Source organism: Anastrepha ludens, chromosome 3, assembly GCF_028408465.1.
Source record: "Anastrepha ludens isolate Willacy chromosome 3, idAnaLude1.1, whole genome shotgun sequence".
Lineage (NCBI taxonomy): Eukaryota > Metazoa > Arthropoda > Insecta > Diptera > Tephritidae > Anastrepha > Anastrepha ludens.
The window spans coordinates 98,462,099-98,478,429 of record NC_071499.1 but is presented as its reverse complement, the minus strand read 5'-3'; positions in this window follow the sequence as shown (position 1 = coordinate 98,478,429).

Genomic DNA, 16,331 nt, shown 5'->3' with positions numbered 1-16,331 from the left:
TTCTAAGAGAATATAGAAAAGTCTTTTTCGGAAAATTTACCTTAAGTGATTCACAACTGATTGAGATTATCAATGGGAAAAACTATCATTGGGATGAACTTTTGCGTTTTAATAAATACTAGGATCGCCCATGCGTCGAAATTTCGACGTTATTCGACGTTATATAAACACGGAGAGCAAAATTTAGTCATACCTTTTTTTAGTATTTATAGTCATAAGAAAAAGCTGAAACATATACAAATAGATAGGTTAGGTTAGCCTGGTTGGCAACAAGCCACGCATAGGCCTTTTGGTCCCTAGCGATACCAGATGGAGACCGACCTCTATGAATACCTAAAGTAGACATCATGTAGGATGTCAGCGCTTTTGGCGATGTAAGCAGCGCTGGGAGATCCGCTTTTGAAACGTCCTCCAAACCCTCAAACAAGGGGGCTCCCAGGCATTTTAAACGCGTTTTTAATAATGCCGGACAAATGCACAGAAGGTGTTCTAAAGTTTCCTCAACAACCTTTTCTGCATTTGTCCGTGTTAGCAATCCCTATCTTGTACGCATGTGCAGCCATTTTAAGCTAGGGGTTCCACCATCATTATATGATCAAATTCTCAAACCGTCGGTTTGGCCTGCTGATGTTAAGGTCCGTCCTTTTAAATTTTTTCAAAGGGACGAGCCTACAGACAAGAAAATTTCGCCACTTTTAGAAGAACTACATACTTCTTCATTAAATATTTATTTTCAAAATATGGGTGGCATTCGAACTAAGTCGGAGACAATTCGTACTCGTAGTGCTCATGCAGATTTTGACATTATAATATTATATTTCGCTCTTAAATGAGGACCCTATCCTAGATCAATTGTGTGTTTGTGTAAAGCGATCTTCTCGCTATGGGTCTTTATTTATATTGGTCTCTTACATTCCGCCCAATAGTAATTACGATCTTTACAAATCACATACTGATAACATTGTCTCCCTTGTTTTAAATAAGGCCGATGATAGCCATATTATTGTTTTTGGAGATTTTAATTTTCCGAATATTGTTTGGTCCGCTAACTTCTGCAAACATGGTATTTTACGAACTAATGTGACATCTTCTCTCGAATCATATGTTATTGATAATTTGTTAGGATTAGACCTAGTACAAACTAATTCTTTTGGAAATAAGCTCAATCGTACTCTTGATCTCATATTCGTCAGTGCTATATTAATATTAATTCTTCTATCTCTGAATGCTTCTCATCCTTCTCGCCTGCTGATAAGCATCACGTCCCTTTGTTGCTTAATGTTAAGTTTTATGAATTTTCGGGTAGTAAACAAGACGAGACACTTTGTTTCAATTTCTCTTCTTGTGACTTTTCAAGGTTGAACTGCATTTTACTTGACATCAACTGGGAAGAATTGCTTTCAGGGTTAGATGTTGTTGAGTGCTATTCTGCCTTTAAAGCTAAGTTGCTTGAAATTTTTATGATATATGTACCACTATTTAAAAAACGTCCCTTCAAGCTTCCATGGTATACTAATCAACTTAATAAACTTAAAAACAAGCGGAATAAGCTTCATAAAAAATTTTTAGAATCTAAGAATCAAACTATCTTATTAATTTACCAGCAATGCCTGAAACAATTCAACTGTTTAAATAATTTTCTGTACAGGAACTACATTCTTAGGATTGAAGAGAATATTAAATCTAATCCAAAAGCCTTTTGGAGATTTGTTAAATCTAAAAAGTCAAGTACCGGAGTCCCCTCTGCCGTTCATTTCTATGGTAAATCTGCTACTACGCCTGCGGGTGCAGCTAACTTGTTTGCCGATTTTTTCAAATCTAATTTCAGTCAGGATGATCCAGACTTGTTTTCTTCGTGTCATACTAATCTTACTTCATCCTTGAACTTCGGAGACTTAAAACTTGTTTCTCGTGGCATTGAGAATGGGATCTCAGGCTTAAAAACTTCTACTAAGACTGATAAGGACGGGCTTTCCGCAATCTTTCTTAAAAATTGTCCGGCTATCATTATTCCTCTCAAATTTATTTTCAATAAATCTTTATCCTCGGGAGTTTTTATTAATGATTGGAAAATCACAACTATTACCCCAATTTTCAAAAGTGGTAAAAAGAATGATGTGTGCAATTAGAGCAGTGATGGTAAATGTAGGGAAAATTCCCTACATGTAGGGAATTTTGTCGAAAAATGTGGGTGTAGGGAAAAGAAGGACAGATTTTTTTAAATTCTGTAAATGTAGGGAATTTCCAAGAAGGACAGAAAAAATTTTAAAATAGCGGGGTAAAATTAAAAAAGTTCATTTAAAATAAAAATCCGCAGTAAGATTTCTTGCCAAACTTATTTTCCATATGGCTGCATACTTTTAAAAGCGTTAATACGGCAGCACGATTTTTTCTTTGCGCGAAAATTGTTAGTTGCCCCACGTTTTCTGGTGCTTTTCACTTTTGAAGTAAGTTTGCAATTATTTTAGTTTTAGCTTTTTTTATATTTAAAATGCATATATTTTACAGAAATAAGCTCTTCGACTGACTCTTCGGAGGAACACCAGGAAAAACAATGCAAGTATCGGAAACAAAAGTTCAATAATAAGTGGCTTGACGACGAAATTTTAGTGGCTAGTTTGAAGCTGTGGCTAACGATCCATTCAAATGCAAATGCACTGCGTGCGACAAAGTTTTGAGCTGTGGCAAGTCTGATTTAGAAGCACGCCGAAACAAAAATGCACCAAAAAATACTACGGCATTTAAAAAGACATCTAAAATAAACACCTTTTTTTAGAAAAAGCGAGTAAACCAAATGGCTCCAGAAATTTCGAAATAAGACTTAGCATGTTCTTCGCTGAGCATAATGTTGCGCTGCAAGTGGTGGACCATTTAATCCCACTCTTAAAAGAAATCGTGCCAGATTCTGAAATAATAAAAAATTCTGAGCTCGGGAGAAAGAAGTGCATCAACATAATAAAAAATAAATTGGCAAAAGAAGAAAAAGACAATTTAGTTAAAAAATTAAAAGTAAACTAATTTTCCATAATAATCGAAGAGAGCATAGACATCGCACTCGATAAGCGTATGTGTCTCATGGTGAGATTTTTCGACGAGGAAAGCGAGCGGCTTGTGGTTAAGCTGATGGATCTAATTCCAATAAGAACTGATTGCACTGCAGAAGCTCTGTACGGAATTTTTAAAAATCTTAACACTAAACCTACCAACACCGGTCAAATTGACCGTTTTCAAACTTTTTGTAAAACTTACACATTTTTAAACGTTATAATACCGTTATCAAACTATATGACAATTCTTAGAATATGCATATAATATGTTGGTCACTCTTTACTTTTAGTTATTTTTTCTATTTTCCCAAAAAAATTTGTTATGTAGCCTAACTACCGCGGTCGGTCAATATGACCGGTGAGAAAAAATGTTCTACAGTTATCTCAGAGTCGCTTTCAAGTGAAAAGAGTAAATAACAATAGTATTGATTACAGTCTCAAGTAGTGCACTTCTAAAGAGTTTTTTATGCAATTTTTTTTACAATTGTTTATTTGAAGGAGATAAGGTAAAGTATCAAAACATGGATGTAAATTTGTTATTCCTTACATAGTGTAATAATCTGTTGTAGATATTTACCCTAAAAATGTCAAAGCATTTGAAAATTACAAATTACCTAAGAAATATAACGGACATGGAAGAAAAATTTTCAGAATATGATGAACAAGAAACTTCTGAAATTGAAAAAAACATGGAAATAGATCAAGAGCTATTTACAAATGAATTGGAATCAGAAAGCGATAGTGAAGAGGAGAATATTATAAATAAGCGTTCAGGGCAGAAAAGAAAGAGGGTTTTATTGACATCCGAATGTGAGACAGATTTAGAGGATCAACGCATCGAAACTGCTGCTGATGGAACAGTCTGGGAAGAAATAAACGGAAGACCTAAATCTGGCAGGTTACCAGTGCATAATATTTTTAGGGATATGTCAGGACCAACAGGATACGCTAAACGATATATAATGAAAGGGCAAATGAAGACGGCATTTACTCTTATCATTGATCAGCGCATAGTGCATCATATTATAAAATGTACAGAAGAAGAAGCATTTAGGGTGTTGGGGACTAAGTGGGAGCTAAATGAAACAAAACTAGAAGCATTTATTTCTTTGCTATATGCTCGCGGCGCATATGAGGCAAAAAATTTGGATATCTCATATTTGTGGAATAAAAATTGGGGACCCGCTTTTTTTTCGAAAACAATGAGCCGAAACGATTTTACAGAAATTATGAAGTACATACGATTTGATAAGAAGAGCGAAAGAAGCCAGCGTTTACAAACCAATAAATTTGCTATGATATCTACAATATGGGATCGATTTATTGAAAATTCTCAAAATTGTTATAAACCTGGTGCATATATTGCTGTTGATGAGCAGTTATTCCCGTCGAAGACTAGGTGTAGATTTACACAATATATGCCAAACAAACCAGACAAATTTGGAATAAAGTTCTAGTTGGCGTGTGACGTCAATAGTAAGTATATTATAAATGGGTTTCCCTATTTGGGAAAGGATGAAAGGAGAGATTGTTCAATTTCACTTGGGGAGTTCGTTGTTCTAAAGCTGATGGATCCTTTCACAGGATGCGGAAGGAATGTAACAACAGATAATTTTTTCACGAGTGTATCATTAGCCAAGAAATTACTTGCAAAAAATACTACAATTGTTGGAACAATTCGTGGAAACAAAAGAGAGTTGCCAAAGTTAGCCAAAGAAAGAAAAGATAAAATGGTTAGATTTTCAAGCAAATTGTATAAATCAAATTACATCACTCTTACAGTGTATAAAAGTAAGCCGAAAAAAAAAGTGCTTGTCCTAAGTTCCAAACATAACTCAATAGAAATAGAAAAAAGCAACAAACGTATACCGGAAACTATTAGATTTTATAATAGTACAAAATTTGGTGTAGATGTGGCAGATCAGATGGCAAGGAAATACAGCGTGAAGTCGAAAAGTTGTAGGTGGCCACTTCAGGGTTTTTTTAACATTTTGGACCTAGCTGGAATAAATGCCTGGATTTTGTATAAAGAAACGACGGGTGAAAACATTTCCAGGCAGGAATTTTTGTTCCAGTTAGCTTCAGAACTCAGAGATGCATATACAAAATCTCAAGAAAAAAAGCTTTTACCAACACCGTCCACAAGTTCCGATTTGTGCGTACGAAAAACTTGCCAAATAAAATTTTGTAAAGATTATAAAACAACAAAAATCTGTTCGAAGTGCGAAAAATATGTTTGCGGCAAATGCACATTTCAGACTACAATTATTTGTAAACAATGTGGGGAAGCCGAAGAAGTCGAATAAGTATATTATGTATGCATAACATTCTGTATTAAAATTTTATTTTATTTGTTTTTTTTATAAAGAATTTTAGAAATTATATAGAAATAAATTTGGACGAAATTTCATGAAAATTCTTTATTTTATATACATTTAGCCACAAATCAACCATTATCTGCACTGAATAATAAAATTGATAATCTTTTTAATTACCGGTCAATTTGACCGCGCGCGGTAGGAATAGGTATACAAGAATTGTCGGTAGGTTTAGTGTTAAGCAAACAATTCAATTTTGACGTTGCAATTGCCTCATTATAGTGTAAACACAGGAGAAAAAAATGTAGGGAATTTCGTAGGGAAAATTTGTTGTAAGTGTAGGGAAAAGTAGGGAATTTTTTTGGTCTGTGTAGGGATTTTTCAAAAAACCATTTACCATCACTGAATTAGAGACCAATCTCGAAGCTTTCTATTATATCAAAACTTTTTGAAGGAATTGTAAAAGATAATATGTACTTCGCGACTAAGAGTTTAATCTCGCCCAATCAGCATGGTTTTGTAATGGGTAGGTCTACAGTTTCCAACCTCGCTGCGTTTGGGGAATTTTGTTTTTCAACTTTTGCTGATGGTTTTCAAGTGGACTGTGTTTACACGGACTTTTCTAAGACTTTCGATAAAGTTTCTCATGCAATTCTATTGCACAAATTAGCCTCATTTGGTTTTCATTCTATTTTCTATCAATGGCTGAAATCTTATTTATCCAATAGACGATGTGTGGTAATGATTGGGAGTGAATGCTCGGTACCTTTCATTGCTTCTTCAGGCGTGCCACAAGGCAGTATTTTAGGTCCTCTTCTCTTCGTTCTGTTTATTAACGACATTAGTAACTGTTTTTCTTTTGCAAACTTTCTTTTATACGCTGATGACCTGAAAATATTTTCTGCTATTAGGAAAACTGAGGATATTCCTATGATGCAAGCGGATATTAATGCACTAGTTCGCTGGTGCAGTAACTTTGGGATCTCCCTAAACATCAAGAAATGTTTTCATGTCACTTTTGCCAAAACTCAAAATATTCTAAAATCATCCTATAACATTGCGGATACTCTTCTTCAACCGGTTCATGAATTCAAAGATCTAGGTGTGATCTTTGACTCCCAATTTTCATTTAATAGTCACATTAATTTTGTTGTATCCTCCTCTTACTCAATTTTAGGCTTTATACGGCGTAATAGCTTGAAATTCTCGGACCGTTACACTCTCAAATTACTTTTTACTTCCTTTGTTCGCTCTGATTAGAGTATGCAACATTTATCTGGAGGCCTTGCCACCAATTTGCAATTGAGAGACTTGAACGTGTACAGAAGGTGTTTCTTAAGTTTGCTCTCAGGTCGTTAAAATACTCACATCCCATCCCTTCATATACATAACTCCCGTTTGATGTTAATTAACTTAAAATCGCTAGAAAATAGAAGATCTATACTCTCGCTGTCTTTTGTTTTTAGTTTAATTAAAGGTGATATTGATTGTTCATCCTTATTAAACAATATTCCTTTTCATATTCCTACTAGATCTCTCCGAATCACTTATCCTTTTCACCTTAAATTACTTAACACGTATTATGCACGTAATGCCCCTCTTGTCCGCACTTTAAGAGAATTCAATGAGATCTCGAGCTCTATTTCCGATGTCAAAGAAGGAATTGTATGAGTTCCTAAACTCTTTTTTTTTAATTTATTAATTTAAGTCTTTGTATTAATTTAAGTGTACACTAGTTCAAAGTAGTCTGTAAAAACCTGATTATGTTTTAGACTCCTAAATAAATAAATAAATAAATAAATAGATTATGACCTGTTAGCATACCTATGATAGTTCTGCAGTCCTTTCACGAGAGAATAAGTATGAATTGATTCAGTTTTTTGTCGTTAGTTCTACACATAACTTTTGCTGTTTTGCATGTGGTCAGATTAGTCCACCTAGCTTCCACTCGCCTTTTCATGTAGTCGTCCATTTCATTGTATATTGTATTTAGGGGGTTTGGTATGTCGTTCACTTGTTCAAAAGGTAGTGTAACAGCACTTATAAATTGATAGCTTATGTTGAAACTTTTTACATGATATATGTGAATAGATGTAGTAAAATGAAATGTGAAAAATATCCCATTTTACCTGTATTAAGCTATCCTATATTTATCTATTTCAAATATCATAATTTTTTTGACGTGATAACGTCTTATATTTCGATGTAGCCGGCTGCACGCACCAAAAAATGCGGCGTTACCTTGCTCATGCGGCGTTATCTTCCTCATGCGGCGTTACCTTGCTTGAACTGCAAGCGAGAGCGCGGAACGAACGACAAAGAGGCATAATCGGCCGCTGCGTTCGGCAAAGTATGTATGTATGCACATATACACATATGTATATAAATTCACATATTTGTATTTGCATATGCCTTCTTCCTATGTGCATGGAACCATTTCTCTATGAGGATTATTAATTTCATTTACTTGAAGAATTTAAAATAAAATCAATTGTATCATCATCATCCTTACCGAATTTATAATTAGTGGCGACTAGTTGTTAATAATAACTGTTGTTTTAATGTTTTTATTTTTAATTTATAGGATAGAATAGGACGATGATAGGAAAAGTAGGAAGTGTTTCGATTGTAAAGTGTCTTGAAAAAGGCAAATCCGATGATGGTGCCTCTTAGTGTTGTTGACTTATTAACGTCTGATGCACAATCGAAATTGAACATATCTTTCTTGAATTTGAGAAATGGTTCGTAATTTTTCACGTTTATGTAAATGTAACTTGATCAATTCCATTGCGATTCCATTTACCTCCTTCTCTATATCCTTACAAAATATATATCAAACAAATAAAATTAAAATTTTCTTTTGAAAAATGTAACCATTCCATCAGTATTTTCTTATGACGTTGTCACGTTAAACTATCGTCAGTAAACCGACTTTACAGACAACCTCTTTTTTATTCATGAAGTGGAAAAAAAATTATTTCTTTTTTTGAAAAATACTTATTTATTTATTAAAGTCAAACATACAAGCAGAATAGCTCACATAATTAAATCGCAGATAATAAAATTAACAATAAAATCAAAATTAAAATTATAGCCAGTAGTAAAAAAGTTGAAGTTGGAGAAGGTATTAAAAAAAGGAAAGATAAAAAAGTAGTAGTAGTAAGATTAGAGCTTAATTGGATTTGATTGAAATAATGATTTGATAATAATCATTTGAGTAAATTCAGTAATATTCGGCAAAGTAACGAAACATTTTATTTTTGAAGCGCAAGCTGCCTTTTATACGTTTCATTTTCCGGGATAAGTTACTCCAAACACGGACAGAGGACACAAAGTATTGACGTTCAGTCACCAAACAACTGTATTTCATCGGGACAAAGTTTAACAAACGGTAAGATTCTGAAAACATAAGTCTCTCTTTGAGTTATATGGGCTCCTGAGTATTTATAATCTTCTAGAATAACACTAAATATTTAAACTTAAACAAATCGTCAAAAGATACAGATGCAATTTTTTTCGCAAAAACAGAAATGTGGTCATAACGTTTTTTTACAGTAATACAATATTATTATACAAAACATTAAGTTTCCTATGGCACACATTGTCGCAATGTCGCAATGAGTATATAACTCACAACCATACAATAAGGTTGGTGATAAATACGTTTTAGCTAGTAGCACACGAATATTTACTGGTGTAAATAGTTGAGTAGTCCATACATTTCGTATCATATCATATACTCGTATTTGGCCTATGGCAATAAAGATGTGGTTACTCCATATCAAAGTTCTATTAAATGTAACCCCTAAATTTTTAACAGCTTCCACATATTTAATCACATCGTTATTTAGTCTCACTTCTGTATAGTCTTCAAGCTTTCGCTATTTCTTTTATATAACGGTACATTGAGATTTAGCAGGATTAAGAATTAATTCGTTGTCAGAAGTACACTTGCTTGTGAGTCTCAAGTCAGAATACAAATTGCTGATGCAAATATCAATGCAGTTTGTTATGTGTGTCTTAAGTAATATGAAAATATCAAAAGACTTGACATATTGAAGAAATGCAGCTTGCAATGATTTGTTTTCCATACCATGTACGTAATTAGAGAGTATATAGATCAGTATTGAGCTCTTCACTTCTTTCGGTATATTTTCCATTAATTATGCTCAACATGTTTCTGTTTTCACAAGTAATTCTCCTTTCATTATTTAGGTCTTTGTTTTACAATTTCTTAGTTTTTTGAGTTTAATTTATGTTCCTTCATTTTCATCGTCATCGGCATATACATGGACATCACTTTATTTAATCACATTTTTGTTTCAAAAAATTGAAGAGAATGACATGGACGCCATTTGGTTTCAACAGGACGGTGCAACTTGTCACACTGCCAAACACTTCGAACTTTTGCCTACCGTTTTTGAATTTCGATATCAATTGGCCGCCTCGGAGCTGTGATTTAAGCCCGTTGGACTATTTTTAGTGGGGAGCCGTTAAGAACAAATGCTATACGAACCATCCAGAGACGATTGATGCTTTAAAACACGAAATCGAAGTTGCCATTGATGAAATTGGAGCTTGGGTTGATCGAATGGCCGACCGCAAAGCCAGTCGTGGCAGTCATTTGAACGATATTATTTTTCATTCATAACTACCGTAACTCTAGGGTTATTTGGTACTTGCTGCACGATACATTTTTTTTAGTGGGTGAGGTAGGGATCAAAATGTCTTCGCACTTACAGCGACCATTGTCTACTACGTCGTGTGATGTGGCCACTAAAACAATCTCTGTTCTCCTTCTGGGGACACACCCTTCTCAGAACTGCTTTTTATATTACTTCGGGAGTGTCTAGAACGGCATCCATAAAGGACCAATTCTATTCACCCACGTCTGGGTCCATCATATTTGTAGCCAGCTTTCATGCAATAGGCTCCTCTTCTTGTGTCTCCATCTGTGCGGCTTCACTTTGTTGCACTGTGTCGAGGTCGATCTTTTTATTGTAGTACGTTCTCTATGTATTTCTTTACCGCGTTCCAGCTGTTCCCACGTTGGAACATTTTGCTGATTATGTTGCTCGGTGCGATGTCGCCAATCTGCTCCTTCAGAGCATTTCTTTCCGTGAGCCATCTGTCACAACTAAAAAACGTGTGTTCAGCGTGATCGCTCGGGGCCTCGCAGTATATGCACTTGGAATCGGTTACCTTGCCCATACGGTAAAGGTAACTCCGGAAGTATCCGGCGCCCTAGAGGAGCTGAGTTAAGCAGTAGTTCACTTCTCCGAAGTTACTTTGGACCAATTTGTCAATTGATGGAATAAGTTTCGCCGTCCATCTGCCATTTGCATTAAAGTGAGCTAGAAATGCTTTAGTGTTCACTTTGGCCATGTTTCATTTGCGAGCGCCCTTTTTTTGAGGTGTTGGGGTAGGATCAGTTCTCGTACTGATCCGGAATGTGGTATACTGATGGTCACTTCCAGTATATTCTTCCAGAACTTCCCACCCGTTGATTGCCCTAGCCAGGCTATCAGTCATTAGGGTGATATCCGGCGTGGTGTGTTCACATCCTGGTCTCCTAAAAGTAGTGGCGTTTCCTGTGTTTACCACTACAAGCCCGTGTGTTCGTAGTAGGGGCGCCCAACTCGGCAGCCTTGGTTTGAAGTCTCCGGCTACGATGGAGGGGCCACCTATTTCCCGAACCTTATCCTCAATAAGGTCCAGTTTCGCTCTAAACTGTTCAATACTGTCGCTGCGGGTAAGGTAGCAGCTTAGCATTGTGAAGCGTTTATTTTGAACGTATGTGTAGCAACGACCGGCTCCGTGTTGTGTGACGGTGACTGCGCTACCGCTTGGTAGCCAGAGTGCGCCCGTTCCTGTTTCGTCTTCGAACCAGGTTCCCTTGGCAATGCGCCCGTACTACTCGCTGATGATGGGCGCATCTAGCTCCCTCCCGATAGCTATTTGTTCGAGCAGAGCGTCTGCTGTACGACTTCTATGCATATTTACCAGGAGTACTCGCACCACTTTGTAGCTAGAGGGCATCTCGTTGAACCTGGCAGGTGGCCAGTGCGGTCGCGTTTCGCGTCTACGCAGTGAATGCAATTGGGCGCTGCTTTGCAGTCTTTTATTTTGTGCCCTGGTTTCCCGCATCTGATGCACGTATCCCTTCTATCAGGGCCACTGCAGTTTGCTTGTGTGTGCCCTATCCCAAGGCAGCGATAGCATCTCTTAATTTGTTCGCATGGTCGCATCTTTGCTCGGATCCAGCCGATTTTTATATCGCCGATCTCGATTAGCTTCGCGGCCTCTTCTGCAAATAGCGTGAGGAAAGCGCGTACTTGCTCCCGCGCATTCGCCGCCGTTATCCTCGTCTGTATCTGTTCCTCTTGATTGGTAAGTAATTTCCGGACTGCTGCTTCTACCTCCACCTTCGCCGTCAAAGAGTCGAGATATCGTATCTCAATCGTGGCGCTCGGTTTTAACTTCGCGATGGAAGCCGTATCCTGCACAGTGCTGTTCAACTGATTCACGAACTCAGGCGTGACCTTCTCTCCCATACCAAACTCCTTTTTGTTGCCTGTGGGTCCATTTGCCCTGGGTTTTTTACAGCTCTCAGGGGCAGCCGGGCTGGTTACCATTCGCTTCGGGTTCGTCGTCGCAGAGGTGGGAGTATCTGTTATTCGTTTGGCAGTGTTCTTACGGGGGTTCGAGAGCGACCTTCCCTCTTCTGCTGCCTTCCACGAACGTCTGTAGTTCAGCGTTACATCTAGCAGATCAGCCATTTTGGATACTCCAGTTTTGACTTCATTGCTAGTGTTCTTTTGACGCCTGAACGCCTGCTGCATAAACCTTATCATCAACTTACATTGGAAGATCGCATCTTCCTCCATCCTCCTCATGTTTTTTATTAGCTCGAGCCGAGGAGGCATTTCAATAGCGTCGATTGACGCGCTCTCTTTTGTAGGGATCGTTTCCGCATTGCCATTCGCTGGAATGGGAGTGACGAGCCGTTCTGCCACTGCAAGAGTGCTGGTGGGCGTATACTGCGCTGATTGTAGCCCTCCAATGGTGGTATTGGAGGAAATCTTCATCGGAAAGCTGATGTTACTGTCCACGTTGCCGTTTGCGGGGCTATCAGCTTTGACATTTTTGAACGCATTGCCGGCTTGTCCGTTTCCAGCTGCGTTAAAGTTTGGTGCGATCTTTGCCGGCGGGGATCTTGGTAGTAAACAACTTTTTCTGAAGATCGCTCTTGCATCCACATTATCATTTCGACTATCTCTAATTCCTTCATTTATTTTTTGCTCGGTGGTTTGTTTTCTAATTTGGTTATTTATTTTCAAATTCTTTTGAGTCCCGATTTCAGGCCGCTATCCTTACACGAAAGTGCAGTTTCCCTAAGTGTTCCAATAGTTATCTGTGTAAGCAGGGAGGCCATGCGAGGGTTGACTCTACGCTTCATGGGCAATAGAGTTCAGAGCCAGGACAGGAACTAGTCACGATTTCTCAACTGCGCCTGCATCACTAACTTAATGTTGACATTTAGGGACCGTATCCGAAGGCTTGCCAGTGTTTTAATGGGACGGCGGCGATTAAAGCATTAGCCTATCAGCCATTTCGGTGAGGTGTCACCCTCCTGTACTGAGGGGATAGAATACTACTTTCACCAGCCCATAGACTTCCTAATCTAATAATATTTTCCAGTATACCGTAATCAGGATCTTACTGATCTCGATCCTGATGATCTTACTGGCCTCATATACTCCTGACCCTGCCGCTGGAGGTACTCGGATTATATGAGACCTTTCGAGCCAACCCCTTCTGCTCCTGCCGGATTTTAGTCGTTTAGTTATTTGGAAACTGCAACTGTCTATGCTGAAGGTTTCGTTTACGTAATGTTTCTTAACTGCACACTTAGTCAAGAAAGGCAACCAGCTTATATCCGGTGCTCAGCGGTATCTCCAAATTCTGACGCGACAGTACCAAATCCAAGGTGGATTTGTTAAGCAGTATAAAATCTTCACCAATTATTATTTCATCCGAGAATTTAGCCAGTAAACATGTGAGAACCACTGACAGAACTCCAATAACGACTTCGCAAACTACCTTTCCGGAATTATAGCTCTCCCTCACGAAGCTGTCTGGAGCTTGTAGCCGCTTCGGTTCCTTCCACTAGAGTTAGTCCTCGGTTGGCTGCGAGGTATACTGCAATTGTGGGCCATATGACCGGTCTGACGCTTTAAATCCGAACTTTTGGGTCGTGTAAATTGAGGAAACGACTCCGTATTACTTTCCTCATCGAGGTAGGATCTTCAACTTCAAAACGATAGACTTTATACGCTGGCTTGCTCAAAAGAGCTGCTGTTCCTTTTTTAGTCCAAAGCCATTGTCTCAGCATATGCCATCTTCGATGTTGAGTATGCTACACGTTTCGTGTTCAGATCTCGTTCTTCTGGCAACGATTTGTCAGTTCCATTTCGAACATTTCTGTCTGTGATCATTTCTGTAGCGTCTCTCTATCGCTGCCATCGGACTATCGTAGCTACTCCTCTAGATTTTTGGAACTGCTTACAGGAATTTGACGACGGAACCCTTAGGCGAGGCAAAAAGTGCAGCAACTTTGTCTGCAGTACTCCAATGATTTATTTTTGCCGTTGTTTCATACTGGAGCTTAAATATCGGGAATGGTATAGTGCCATCAAAGGATGGAGCTTTGACTTTGTGACAACTTCTTAGCATATTAGGAACAAACCGCTGATTAGTTCCACTGCTTACTAAGAGCGATCTGCTTTAGATCGCCTAGAGTTAAAAAATATTTCTAAAGCACTCGACAACGGTGTAGAGTAGCCACAATTGATCGAGTCCAAAGAGCAGCCTGCCTCCTGATAACAGGATGCTTAAGTACAATACCTACTAAGGCTCGAAATACGTTGCTTCACTTGTTCCCTATCGATCTGGTTGGCAAAGCGATTGCAGCGAAAGCAGCGACACGCATGAATGCTATATCGAAATGGAATAAGTATCTTGGCCATTCGGCCATACTGAACAGGAACACTGTTATCTCTTCCGACATAGGCTATCATGTAAGTCTTCCATCACCACCCTTGCTATTCTCCTGTTCACTCCCAACTAGGGATGAATGGAAGACAAATCTTACCGAAATCGATGGCCCTCTGATTATATATAGAGATGGTTCAAAACAAGACGGCAAAGTGGGATTTGGAATCTTTTCCGATTCCCCTCACATCAATCTATCATTTAGATTACCCGACTACTGTAGTGTATTCCAAGCGGAAGTATGCGCTATCTGGTATGCTGCGAAACTTTGAAAATAGAATATCACTAGAGGATATCCGATTTTTCACCGACAGTCAAGCGGCCGTTCGAGCACTCAGCTCCTCTTATACCAACTCAGATGTGGTTCGATCCTGTCTCTTATCTCCAAGTTATCTGGATACCGGGTCACAGTGGATTCGAAGGTAACTGCAAAGCTGATGAGCTCGCAAGAGCTGGAGCTGCGCAATCAAATGTTAGTAACTTATCCACAATCCACATTTCGCTCTCAACATGTAAAATGCTCATTGATCAAGAATTTCACAGCATTGCTCGTCGGAGGTGTCGAGTGGAAACTACTTGCGTTACGACCAGACAAATCCGGCCATTCTACAATTTGAAACAGACAAAAACCTTTATAAGTCTATCGAAACACGAACTAAGGCATATAATATCTCTTATCACCGGCCACCGCCTTTTGGGCACTCACGCACGTCGGCTCAGGGTTCCTCAAAACAACCTGTGCAGATACTGCGAGGACGAAGATGAGAAAGTATCGAGCAGACATTTGCTATGCAAATCGACTCGCTCTTCTAGGCTCTCCAACAATTGACAATCTTTCAGTACTCTCGAACCTGGAAATCGAATATCTCATCAAATTCTCGAAACGAATTAATATATTTGACCAAAATCTAGAATAAAAATCTCGGTTAGGTGAGGAAATCATATAACATAATGAGCTCTAGGGCAACACAACGGACCCAACTTGCGGTCTATGTGGCACTCCGATGCGGGGTCACCCTTAAACCAACCAACCAAGTTTAGAAACTTCCGTATACCCATCAACTGAGTTACAAAAATTTCGTCACGAACTACATTTTGCTAGCAACACTTTTATAAAATCTGAGACTATTTTTATGCCGTTACAATCGTCTACCAGACCAGGTGCTTTGTTGTAGCTACTAGTGAGCTTTTCTACTACTTGATTGAGATTGGTGTTTATATCTATACTTTTCAAATGGTTCCATAAAGGTAGTTCTGTACAATACCCAATTGGTATTCCTAATATTTCTTCGAAATATTGAAACAGATAGGGAGTCTAAAAGATTACTAAAAGGTTTCTGTGCTATGACTGATAGTCGAGAAGAATATTCCTTAGTTAGTTCAAGTTCACGAATGCAATAACTTAGGAATGCCTATTTTTGGACTTTGAATTTCCTTCCTATTTTTATTTTTTTTCATGGTAATAATTCAATTTTGTATATTTGAGGATACACCGCATCTCATCAAGTTTCTACGAAACCAATATTTAGACGGTGATTTCTAAATAAACCATACACAAGTACGCAAATGAGTTATTGGGGTACACTTATCCTCACTTCCTTAGACTTATATATAGTAAGCCACGAAATATACCAAGTCACCTTATTGTTGTTGGCGCCCAACGACAGGCAGTGAATATGGGAAAGAAATTATTTTCGCATAAGCCATAACGCGACCTGCAAGTTGCTTATTAAAAACGGGAATATTATTCAAAAAAAAAAAAAAACTAGGGTCTGTCAGACTCACGAACGGTAGAAGTGAAACTTCTAAGTTGGTTGTTCCATGCATGGGAGCCCCGGTTTAGATCTCTCCCCCCTATCTCGTGTTAAATTCAGGTTTTCATATTTTTTTTTCTATATCACTCCACATAAAT